This window comes from Hypomesus nipponensis, chromosome 24, assembly GCF_054491055.1.
Source record: "Hypomesus nipponensis isolate SF chromosome 24, ASM5449105v1, whole genome shotgun sequence".
Taxonomy (NCBI): Eukaryota; Metazoa; Chordata; class Actinopteri; order Osmeriformes; family Osmeridae; genus Hypomesus; species Hypomesus nipponensis.
Genome location: NC_140384.1, coordinates 11,468,948 through 11,480,502, shown reverse-complemented (window position 1 = coordinate 11,480,502; position 11,555 = coordinate 11,468,948). Strand labels below are relative to the sequence as shown.

General features: G+C 46.8%; 1 long non-coding RNA gene across 5 annotated transcripts in view; it reads right to left on the bottom strand.

The window, feature by feature from the left end:
- Nucleotides 1-6,826: 6,826 nt before the first annotated feature.
- LOC146233226 (uncharacterized) overlaps nt 6,827-11,555 on the bottom strand; it is a 42,303-nt gene continuing 37,574 nt past the window's right edge. For all 5 annotated transcript variants that reach the window (XR_014742189.1, XR_014742188.1, XR_014742190.1 and 2 more), the window contains 2 exons: nt 8,173-9,289; nt 6,827-7,774 (listed from right to left, as the gene is read on the bottom strand). This is a non-coding gene — a long non-coding RNA (uncharacterized LOC146233226). The remainder of the gene's footprint in view (nt 7,775-8,172; nt 9,290-11,555) is intronic.

The following is an 11,555-nucleotide window of genomic DNA, read 5'->3' as shown; positions in this document are numbered from 1 at the left end:
GCAACTGTGTTATCTTTATTTTATTTATTTCTGAATAAAAATATGATCTAAAGTAACTTTTCACTATGACGCATTTAGCCGTGGTACAGCACATATTCACATATTCACATATTTACATATTTTTCTATAAATGGAACATGTTTGTTCAGTGTAGTCCTTTATAGCACATATGCAAAATACAGATAGAGTTCAGCTAAGTTATAATGCTCACTTACATTATAATTCCAGCTATTTTTAATGTTCTACCTAGCCGCCTGCCTTGTTGATGAATATTGGCTAACCATTTAAAATCAGGAGTGCTTTCAGTTTTAATGAGGTTCAAGTCTGACAGACTTGCGTTAGTTTTCAGGCGTGCTGGCAGGTATGTGTCAGTGTTAGAGAATGTATCAAATAGAGGCTGTCAGGGTGAAATATTCCCTCCCCTGCAACATGGAACTTCCTTGATACAAGTGATGTTTTAATCTCCTACCCAGGCCCACACACAAACACACGCTCAGCTCTACAAGACTGATGACTCGGCAAGAATAATATTCATCAAATCTCCATTGGAGGCTGAAAAGCCTCCATAACTCAGCTGCTCCCCCCCCCCCCCCCCCCCCCTCGGCCAGCTGGACGCTGGGGAGGCTGGCAGCCACTGACAGGACAGGAGAGTAATGGGTCCCTGGGCCCTTAAATACAGGGACACAACTCGGTCTGCTAGTATAGCCAGTGCTGCTAGTGTAGCCAGTGCTGCTAGTATAGCCAGTGCTGCTAGTGTAGCCAGTGCTGCTAGTGTAGCCAGTGCTGCTAGCATAGTCATCCAGCTAACTGAGTGCTGAGGCAGACAGAAATCGAATCTCAGTGATGTTTATATAAAAGCTAATGTGCTAAGTTACAACAACAGGTAGCAGGCCTCTGATCTATAATCGGGTGTCCGCTGACTAGATTGTCCACCACGATTTGATCCAGGAGAGTCTGTTAACAAGTGCGCCTGGAGGGTTTTCTCAGCTGAGTGCAGGACACCTTCACACAGTCTGTCCCTAAAAGCCTCCTAGGCTAGGCTAGTCTGCTTCGGTTGCTTCTGAAACACTTGTTAACCCGGTGCTAACAGGGCGAGTCGTTAACTCGCGCCTTGGTTTCACAACACTGAACTATAAAAATCCACGGTGGTTTTACACAAAGCTTCTCTCACACATTTCACACTAAGTTTCTAAAAGGAAGTTTCACAAGAGTGATACTCATGTTAGACTGTAGAAGCGTTCTGACGAGCCTACTCTGGACATGGTAATGCCTTTTTGCATTTACATTTTAAGCACATCTCAGCTACCAGAGAATGTAAAGCACATCTCATCTACCAGAGAATGTAAAGCACATCTCATCTACCAGAGAATGTAAAGCACATCTCAGCTACCAGAGAATGTAAAGCACATCTCATCTACCAGAGAATGTAAAGCACATCTCAGCTACCAAGACTTTGTTCTCTCATTTTTCTGCAGCTTATCCAGAGACCAGACGGACACCTAACACTAACCCTAACACTAACCCTAACACTAACACTAACCCTAACACTAACCCTAACACTAACCCTAACACTAACCCTAACACTAACCCTAATTCAGTCAAGACAATCGCGTATTAGATTTGAGCATTTATTGTTACATGACATGGACATGTAGATTTAACTTTGGCGGAGTGGATGATCTAAGGGAAGCACTCCCTGCCTCCTCGATGCAACACATACATCCATGACATATGAGGCAGAGAGCAGTAGAGATATAATCCCCCTGATGGATAGACATACAGACAGCATGGGGGAGAAGGGGATGGTGGAGGGTGGCAGCAGCACTGGTCATACAACGACCGGGGTGAGTGTGTGCATATCCACGCGTCTTTTAAAGACGCCTTATCGGACGTGGCCCAATGGATATGCGCTGCTAACATGGGTGTGGTAGTGGGTGGAGTAAAGGAAGGTGGAGTAAGACGCCTTACGTCCCCGTTACATGAATGACGCCATGATTGCCCTGCCAGAACTAGCTGCACTTATACATTGTGGGAGGAAACATTTCAAACACTTTAGGAATTCATCTGCACTTTTTCTTTGCTGCTATGCAAAATGAAAACCATTCAAACGTGTTTATCAACTCATTGTATATAGTACACAGCCAAACAATATTCATTTCTGAATGAAAGCACCCATCCTGTCTACCTGTAGCCTCCATGAGAAGCCATACAGCGTTTCTCCTGGAGCCCTGAGGCTGCGGGCAGGGGGCTAATTGGCCCCAGGGTGTTTGCCAAAGAGCAAACTGCTGTTTGAGCTCTCTTACTGACATCCTGCTCAGCCGGCAGGGTTATCCCTACTCCTGCAATACAAAGGTCACTGCGCCATAAACACACCTGCTAGGAAGCCGAAACCAGCCCTGCCCCCACGACAAACCAGCCCTGCCCCCACGACAAACCAGCCCTGCCCCCAGGACCAACCAGCCCTGACCCCAGGACCAACCAGCCCTGCCCCCAGGACAAACCAGCCCTGCCCCCACGACAAACCAGCCCTGCCCCCACGACAAACCAGCCCTGTCCCCAGGAAAAACCAGCCCTGCCCCCACGACAAACCAGCCTCACATGGCTTCAATGGTGGTTGTTAACAACAGCGGACAGGTGCGTAACACCTTCACCTTAGCTCTTGACAATGTCCGCAGGTCAGCATCTAGGAGCTGGGGAGAAACAGGAGCAATAAACCCTCTCCTCATCTGCCTACAGGAACACCCTTCCACTCCTCCCCTCCCCCATGTTGGCTGGATATCTACAGGTGGACAATAGACAATAAGCATCATTCTCTTTCCTCCAGTGGTATTTTGTACCCTGTCCAAATTCTGCTGCCCCCCTTCCTCTCCTTTTTCTCTCTCTTCTCCTTTCTCTGTTTGGATATAGGTCACCACGACTGCCTCTCCTCCAGAACTGCTCTGTCACCCTTTGCAGTATTCTTGTGCATCTCAACACAAACTGACGGTGAAAACAAGCTGCTGAAGAAGCGAGGTTTGTTGTTCAGGGAGAGACTTTGCCCCTTTCATTCCCTAATCACGTCTCTGATTCAGTCCTAAGGCCAAATGCTGTCCTACCTGACGTCACAATGCCATTCCGTCGCTATGCTGAACTTAAATTCCTGAGATAGCTACGTGTGCTAGCAGGAAACTGTCATGGTTGCTATACTGGTTACTAGGTAGGAAGTTTTGTATTTAGGCTTATTTAAACCAGTTTATTCTACTCTATGATTTAAAGTTTTCACTTGTTCGCCATTTCCTGCTAGCACGCGTAGCTATCTCAGGAATTTAAGATCAGCATAGCGACGGACGCGTCCTTGCTTCGGAATGGCATTGTGACGTCAGGTAGGACACTATTTGGCCTGACAACTCCTCCTCCTTGGGGCTGGGCTGGATCCTGAAGGACTAGGTTGGGATTAGCACATGAAGGACTAGGTTGGGATTAGCACATGAAGGACTAGGTTGGGATTAGCACATGATGGACTAGGTTGTGATTAGCACATGAAGGACTAGGTTGGGATTAGCACATGAAGGACAAGGTTGTGATTAGCACATGAAGGACTAGGTTGGGATTAGCACATGATGGACTAGGTTGGGATTAGCACATGAAGGACAAGGCTGGGATTAGCACATGAAGGACAAGGCTGGGATTAGCACATGAAGGACTAGGCTGGGATTAGCACATGAAGGACTAGGCTGGGATTAGCACATGAAGGACTAGGCTGGGATTAGCACATGAAGGACAAGGCTGGGATTAGCACATGAAGGACTAGGCTGGGATTAGCACATGAAGGACTAGGCTGGGATTAGCACATGAAGGACAAGGCTGGGATTAGCACATGAAGGACTAGGCTGGGATTAGCACATGAAGGACTAGGCTGGGATTAGCACATGAAGGACAAGGCTGGGATTAGCACATGAAGGACGAGGCTGGGATTAGCACATGAAGGACGAGGCTGGGATTAGCACATGAAGGACTAGGCTGGGATTACCTCATGAAGGACTAGGCTTGGATTAGCACATGAAGGACTAGGCTGGGATTAGCACATGAAGGACTCCGAAAAGTCAAGCACCGATTTCACCAGAAATATGCTGAGCCCATCCATCACAAGACGGTATTTATCACAAAACAGCAGTTGCTGTCGCAACAAGACTATGAATAATCTATTGTTCTTCCAAAGTAGCCAAGCAGGTTCATACACAGTTCACACATCAGCAGAGAAAACATTAAAAACATTTGTGTCTCAACTACTGTCACTGATAACGACTGTCAACATAAGAGCCCATGTACTGTATCCAGTTCTTTGAATGACTAGTAGTTTACAGGAAGTAGCTGGATCGCCATTGGCCAGTTGTTTACAGGAAGTAGCTGGATTCCGCCATTGGCCAGTAATGTACAGGAAGTAGCTGGATTTCGCCATTGGCCAGAAGCGCACAGGAAGTGCAGGCTAGTTGGCGCTCGGAGCAGAACCCTGACTCTTTACTACATCAAACTGACTGTATGTCCTCGTTTGGGGGGCTTCTGGCTGCAGAGATGAGTCTTCATGTTGATCCAGTCTGCTGATCATGTACATGAGGAGTCATGTGATCCCTCTGTATCCAGGCCACCAAGAACCTGTTATTAAGAAAGGACTCCTTTGTGTCTAACTACATAAGGACCAGCAACCTGTTATTAAGAAAGGACTCTTATATGTCTAACTACATTAGTGATGCCGTGAGGAACCTGATTGTGCTGTGTGAGACCTGCGATGGTGGTTCATCCAGTCAGACTGGTAATCAGGTTGAGGGGCGGAGGGTGGTGGTCATATGAGAGTCGTTAGGAAAGGGGGACGGAGAGCAGAGGAGACAGACTTAGCAAGAACGGTTCAAGTACACAAGTTTCTTACTGTGGTTGTCTGAGTACGACAACTTGAGGGAAATGTTGTCTGGCCTGCAAAGTCTGACTTATCCCAGGAGGAAACACGAGAGGGAAAGACAACATTTATTTCCTGTTGACGTATTTATGCTGCCTAAAAATGAGAGAGAGGACATACTTTAAGGTTGTAAAGGCCAGCTGTAACAGTGCTTCCAGTGTCTGAGGCAAGACAGAGTCATGGGCAGAAAGTTAGGAGGAGGAGGAGTACAGTCATGTCCAGGGTTAGGAAGAGGAAGAGTACAGTCATGTTTAGGGTTGGAAGAGGAAGAGTACAGTCATGTTTAGGGTTGGAAGAGGAAGAGTACAGTCATGTTTAGGGTTAGGAAGAGGAAGAGTACAGTAATGTCCAGGGTTAGGAAGAGGAAGAGTACAGTCATGTTTAGGGTTAGGAAGAGGAAGAGTACAGTCATGTTTAGGGTTGGGAAGAGGAAGAGTACAGTCATGTTTAGGGTTGGGAAGAGGAAAAGAGTACAGTCATGTTTAGGGTTGGGAAGAGGAAGAGTACAGTAATGTCCAGGGTTGGGAAGAGGAAAAGAGTACAGTCATGTTTAGGGTTAGGAAGAGTACAGTCATGTTTAGGGTTAGGAAGAGGAAGAGTACAGTAATGTCCAGGGTTAGGAAGAGGAGGAGTACAGTAATGTTTAGGGTTAGGATGAGGAAGAGTACAGTAATGTCCAGGGTTAGGAAGAGGAAGAGTACAGTAATGTCCAGGGTTAGGAAGAGGAAGAGTACAGTCATGTTTAGGGTTAGGAAGAGGAAGAGTACAGTAATGTCCAGGGTTAGGAAGAGGAAGAGTACAGTCATGTTTAGGGTTAGGAAGAAGAAGAGTACAGTAATTTCCAGGGTTAGGAAGAGGAAGAGTACAGTATATATTACCAACAAGAAGCCGTGGAAAGTTTCTCAAACACAGATGAATTGATGATTACAGTAAATGATTACAAATGTGTTTGAGTCTTCAAGCATAGGGTCCAGTCTGATTGTCAGCACCAGAAGCCTGTCTGATGCTGAGAGCAGAGGCCAGGCTGGCCGCGGTGAGGCAGAGGGGCAGATTCTGCTGGCTCACTGTTGGCTCCCACCTCTCTTGGCCCAGGCTGAGTGCTGCTGTCATCACCACCATCCCCATCATCAGCCTCGCTCATTTCCGTGGTGACGAATGTTGGTCCTGCGCTCCCCAGAGAGAGCAGCACCCTCTCAGCCAGCAACAATGAGGCTTTCTCTCCCTCTCTCTCTCTCCAAACTCTCTCTCCAAACTCTCCCTCTCTCTCCTTCTCTCTCTCCAAACTCTCTCCTTCTCTCTCTCCAAACTCTCTCTGTACTCCCTCCCTCCCCACCCTCTCCCCTCTATCCCTCACTTTCACTCTCTCTCCACCCATCTCTACACCGCACCCCCAGTGCATGGCAGCCAGTCCAGAGGTTGGCTGAAAGTGGGGTGGAGGGGTGTGGAAATAGGGCACGCAAAGCCAGGCCTGCAAAACTGGAGAATCCTGCCCCCCTCCAGAGAACCTTTTCACAGCTTCTTGTTTGATAGGAGGAAAGGAAAGGGAAGGTTTCTTAATGAAAGTTTTCCAAGGCATCTGTAGAATCTAGGATGTAGCCGTAAGAAAGAAATCTCAACAAGAATTTTGACAACATTTTAACGAATCACATCCTTCACTCAGGCATGGTTCACTGCTCCTTCTGCAGCTGGGTGAGACATTACTAGAAACATGACTGTACTCTTCTTCCTCCATCTTAACCCTAGACATGACTGTACTCTTCCTCCTCCATCCTTACCCAGACTGTACTCTTCCTCCTCCATCATAACCCAGACTATACTTCCCACCTGGTTGCTAACCGCTCCTTTCCAAGGGGGCGGGGGGCAAGGTGTCAGAACAGTTATTCTGGAACTTGTCACCTGCCCCTTGAATGTGGTCCTGTCCCACTGAAACGTGTAGCTAGTGAGAGAGACGGCGTCGAGATGTCATGAAGAAAGTCATGAAGAAGTAATCTGCAGGGTTGTAGTGGGAGTTCAGGGTGTGTCAAAGGACGAACACGAGCGTTAGTTAAGACAGAACCGTACAACCGCTGAAGAACCGTTGGGAGAGCTGTGAACACACCTTGTTCTCAAACAATATCTATAATAACGACAATGACTGTTCAGTCAATAACGACACACCTAACACACCAGTCACAACACTGTGTCAACAAGTGACAACTAGTGGAGACATAACTATTGACTGAACAGTTACATATTACATTTAGTCATTTTGATCTTTAGGATGGTTATCTTGATGACAATGTTTTTCTCTGGCCTTGAGAAGTGAACCTTGCTTCCAGAGCAGGGTAGCAGTGAGTATTCACCTCTGCCATGAGAATAACAAGTATTAGTGTACCCACTGAAGTATACAAAACCACTTACTTGTTTGCTAACACAGAACATCTACAGTGTTGTGTTTCCTTTATTATGATGGTGTCTAATCCATATTAGACGAACGTACAAGATAGTTTATGAGGCAAGTTCTAAAAACACTGGCCACTCATCATCAGTACGCATCACAATATCTGGCATTTGTAGGCATTTAATGAGTAACTGCAGATGAATTACATGGTGCATCTGCAACCTAACGCCTGCTCCTGCAGCTACTGCTGGATGAAACTGCCCCTTTCAAGCAACACCAAAACAAACAGTGTAAGGGAGTCTCTCCTGTCTGCTGAGCGCTGAGTCGTGGCTCTGGGACAGAGGGGGGCTGAGCGCTGAGTTGTGGCTCCATCAATGCCTGGATTGTGCCCTGGCGTCTGCCTGGACCGCTCTGGTTGCAGAGAGGCCCGCCTCAGCCAGCCCAGCCCCTTCAGACACACTGAGCTGTGGTGTGTGTGTGTGTGTGTGTGTGTGTGTGTGTGTGTGTGTGTGTGAGAGAGAGAGAGAGAGAGAGAGAGAGAGAGAGAGAGAGAGAGAGAGAGAGAGAGAGAGAGAGAGAGAGAGAGAGAGAGAGAGAGAGAGAGAGAGAGAGAGAGAGAGAGAGAGAGAGAGAGAGAGGGAGGGAGAGAGAGAGGGGGGGGGGGAGAGAGAGAGGGGGAGAGAGAGATAGAGAGGGAGAGGTTAGGGAGAGAGTGTGTGCGTGTGTGTGTGTGTGTATGTGTGTGTGAGAGACAGAGTGTGTGCGTAAGAAATTGTGTGTGAGAGAACGAGGGTGCGGGTGTGTGTGAGAGAAAGTGTGTGTGAGAGCGAGAGAGTGTGTGTGTAGTTTGCTGCTGCATTACCCTGAAGGGGCCCAGACTGGGGTGTCCAGACTGGGGTGTCCAGGCTGGGGTGTCCAGGCTGGGGTGTCCAGACTGGGGTGTCCAGACTGGGGTGTCCAGACTGGGGTGTCCAGGCTGGGGTGTCCAGACTGGGGTGTCCAGACTGGGGTGTCCAGACTGGGGTGTCCAGAGCACAGGAAGCGTGCCTCCATGTTTGGCAGATGAACACTTATGAGCACACACTCATCTAACTCCAGTCTCCTTTACAGTGCACCTTCTGTCAGAAACCCTGCATGCCATAGATATCCCCACCTGAGGATTTATACGACTTAAAATATCAGCATTAGGACAACACTGTATTGCATTATTTTTGCAGTTACAATGCAGGTAAAATTTTGTACAGTAATGGAATAACAGTGGTGAAGATGTGAACCTTTACTGTCCATGAGGACAGAGTCCATGTTCCTGAATCATCTAGATGGTCTGTGAAGGAGAGAGAGCAGAAGCAACAGGAACCTCCTCTTCCCTCTCAGCTGGTGGAGACTCACCTGATGTTTGCTTAGTGACAGCTTTACCTGGAGCAGACCTGCCTTCCTCATACACCTTTCTTGCAACACATTCCCAGATCCTGTTTGTATTCTGGGTGGTTCTGTTTTTTTTTTTTTTTTATGTATTTATTGAGTTGTAAATTTTTGCAAAAGAAAGGAAAAAAACACCAAAAACAGACTTAATAGAATAAAATAAAATAGTACAATGTAAAGTATAAATAACAATACATATATAAAAATAATATACATATACGCATACATGGATACCAACATATTACATTATGAGAAAAAGTATGTAAATGTACGCATACACATACACCCATATATAAATGCTTAGATAAATAATAAGTTAACAGAAATATTAAATTTTAAAAAGGATATTCAAATGAAAAAAAATAAAATAAAATAAATAAAAAATAGGTACAGTATAATGCATCTATTATCCTCTGCGGGTACTACATAACCTCAAAAGCAGAAGTTGTACTTGTCCCTCCTCCACTTCATCAAGCATCTGAGAGAGATCATTGTCCCTGATGTAGTTAATGAATGGGCCCCATATTACTTTAAACTTCTCTTGGTTCTGTTGGTTTCTGTTGGATTAATAAGAAAACACACTAAGTTAGAAAGAGGCCCTTTCATGGCCGCCCAATAATGTGAGAGGATTCTGTGTTTGAAGACTAAAATACGACTTCAAGGTAATAATTCTTATCCTTGATGGCACTACTGAAGGGCCACTTGGGTAATCTGAACCCCTGTCTTTCCCCTTCTCTCTCCTGCTCCCACACACTGCTGCGATTGTTAATGTTCAGGATCAAATTCTTTAATGTTGATTATGTCTCCTCAGATAAGCAATGTGGTAATTAAAGAATATTGTTTGCCGACTTCATAAATTCATTAAACGTGGGCAGGATTTCAGTTAATAATTGATATGAAGTCTTGTGTGTCGCCTCTCTGACTCTGCAACCCACCCACCCACCCTATCTCTCTCTCCCTCTCTCTCTCCCCCTCCCTCCCTCCCTTCCTCCCTCTCTCTCCCCCCTCCCTCTCTCTTTCCTCCCCCCCTCCCTCTCTCCCCCCTCCCTCTCTCTCCCCCCTCTCTCTCTTTCCCCTCCCTCTCTCCCCCCTCCCTCTCTCTCCCCCCTCCCTCCCTCTCTCTCTCCCCCCTCCCTCTCTCTCCCCTCCCCCTTCCTCCCTCTCTCTCTCTCTCTCTCTCTCTCTCTCCCCTCCCTCTCTCTCTCCCCTCCCTCTCTCTCTCCCTCCCCCTTCTCTCTCCACCTGTTGCCTGTGTTACTAGGAGGTCTCCTACAGTGAGTGAGCCCCTAACAGACAGGCAGGAATGTGCAGGTGGTGAATGTTAGTGTGTGTGTTAACATGCTTGAGCATGTGTGTATCTGTTTATGCATACAGTGTGCATACACGATAGATAAGCTTGTATGTAAAGTATGTTAGTGTGTGTGAGCACAACTAACAACAGAGGAATGTCAGATGCTATATGGGTGTGTGTGTATAGTGTGTGTATAGTGTGTGTGTACAGTGTGTGTATAGTGTGTGTGTATAGTGTGTGTGTACAGTGTGTGTATAGTGTGTGTATAGTGTGTGTATAGTGTGTGTGTGTACAGTGTGTGTATAGTGTGTGTATAGTGTGTGTATAGTGTGTGTGTACAGTGTGTGTATAGTGTGTGTGTACAGTGTGTGTATAGTGTGTGTATAGTGTGTGTGTACAGTGTGTGTACAGTGTGTGTACAGTGTGTGTATAGTGTGTGTGTACAGTGTGTGTACAGTGTGTGTACAGTGTGTGTATAGTGTGTGTGTACAGTGTGTGTATAGTGTGTGTGTACAGTGTGTGTATAGTGTGTGTACAGTGTGTGTGTACAGTGTGTGTGTACAGTGTGTGTGTACAGTGTGTGTATACAGTGTGTGTATAGTGTGTGTGTACAGTGTGTGTATAGTGTGTGCGCTGTCGCACCTTGTTGCTGTCTTTGATTGGATGAGAGTCTATTCAACATGACAACCACACGTGGCCTGACCCCCCAACACTAGGGTTGGGTACAGAACCCCAGTGCTAATATGGCACTGGTACCTATATAACCGGGGTGCACCAGATCCAATCTGAACGCAGATTTAGGTGCCTCATTTTGGTGCCACTTAGGATAAATGCCTGAGCTGTCCAAATAGTGGCCCTCTGGTGCTCTGACACGGATGTAAGAAGCATCATCAGTGCACATGATCGCTAGTTAAATCATACTATGCATTTATGGGGAGTCCGAATAATCTGAAGTATAATTTCCCAACTGAGAAAATTCACATGAATGCCAGTCAGTGATCATTTTCAAGAAAAAATCCTTTCATATCTTAATCCACCGCTGTTGTGTGGTTCAGTGTCAGGCTCCGTGTGGGCACCAAAACCATTTTAAAGGTATCGATTTAGCACCGGGATTGTAAATACCAAGATGATACCCAACACACACACACTCACACACACACACACACACATCCCCTAGTTGGTGTTGTGTTCATCCACAGTGGCGGGGGGGATTGTGTGACCATATCAATATCTCCACATCAACATCACCACTGTCAACATCAACACCAGTCAGATGAATGGCCTTCCTTCATGTAACTTGACCTGTTTTCTGTTGTGATATTTAGCAGGGCCCCACCGTTAACCCAAACCTCCAGCGGGGCCCCACCGCTAAACCAAACCTCCAGCAGGGCCCCACCGTTAACCCAAACCTCCAGCAGGGCCCCACCGCTAAACCAAACCTCCAGCAGGGCCCCACCGTTAACCCAAACCTCCAGCAGGGCCCCACCGCTAAACCAAACCTCCAGCAGGGCCCCACCGCTAAACCAAACCTC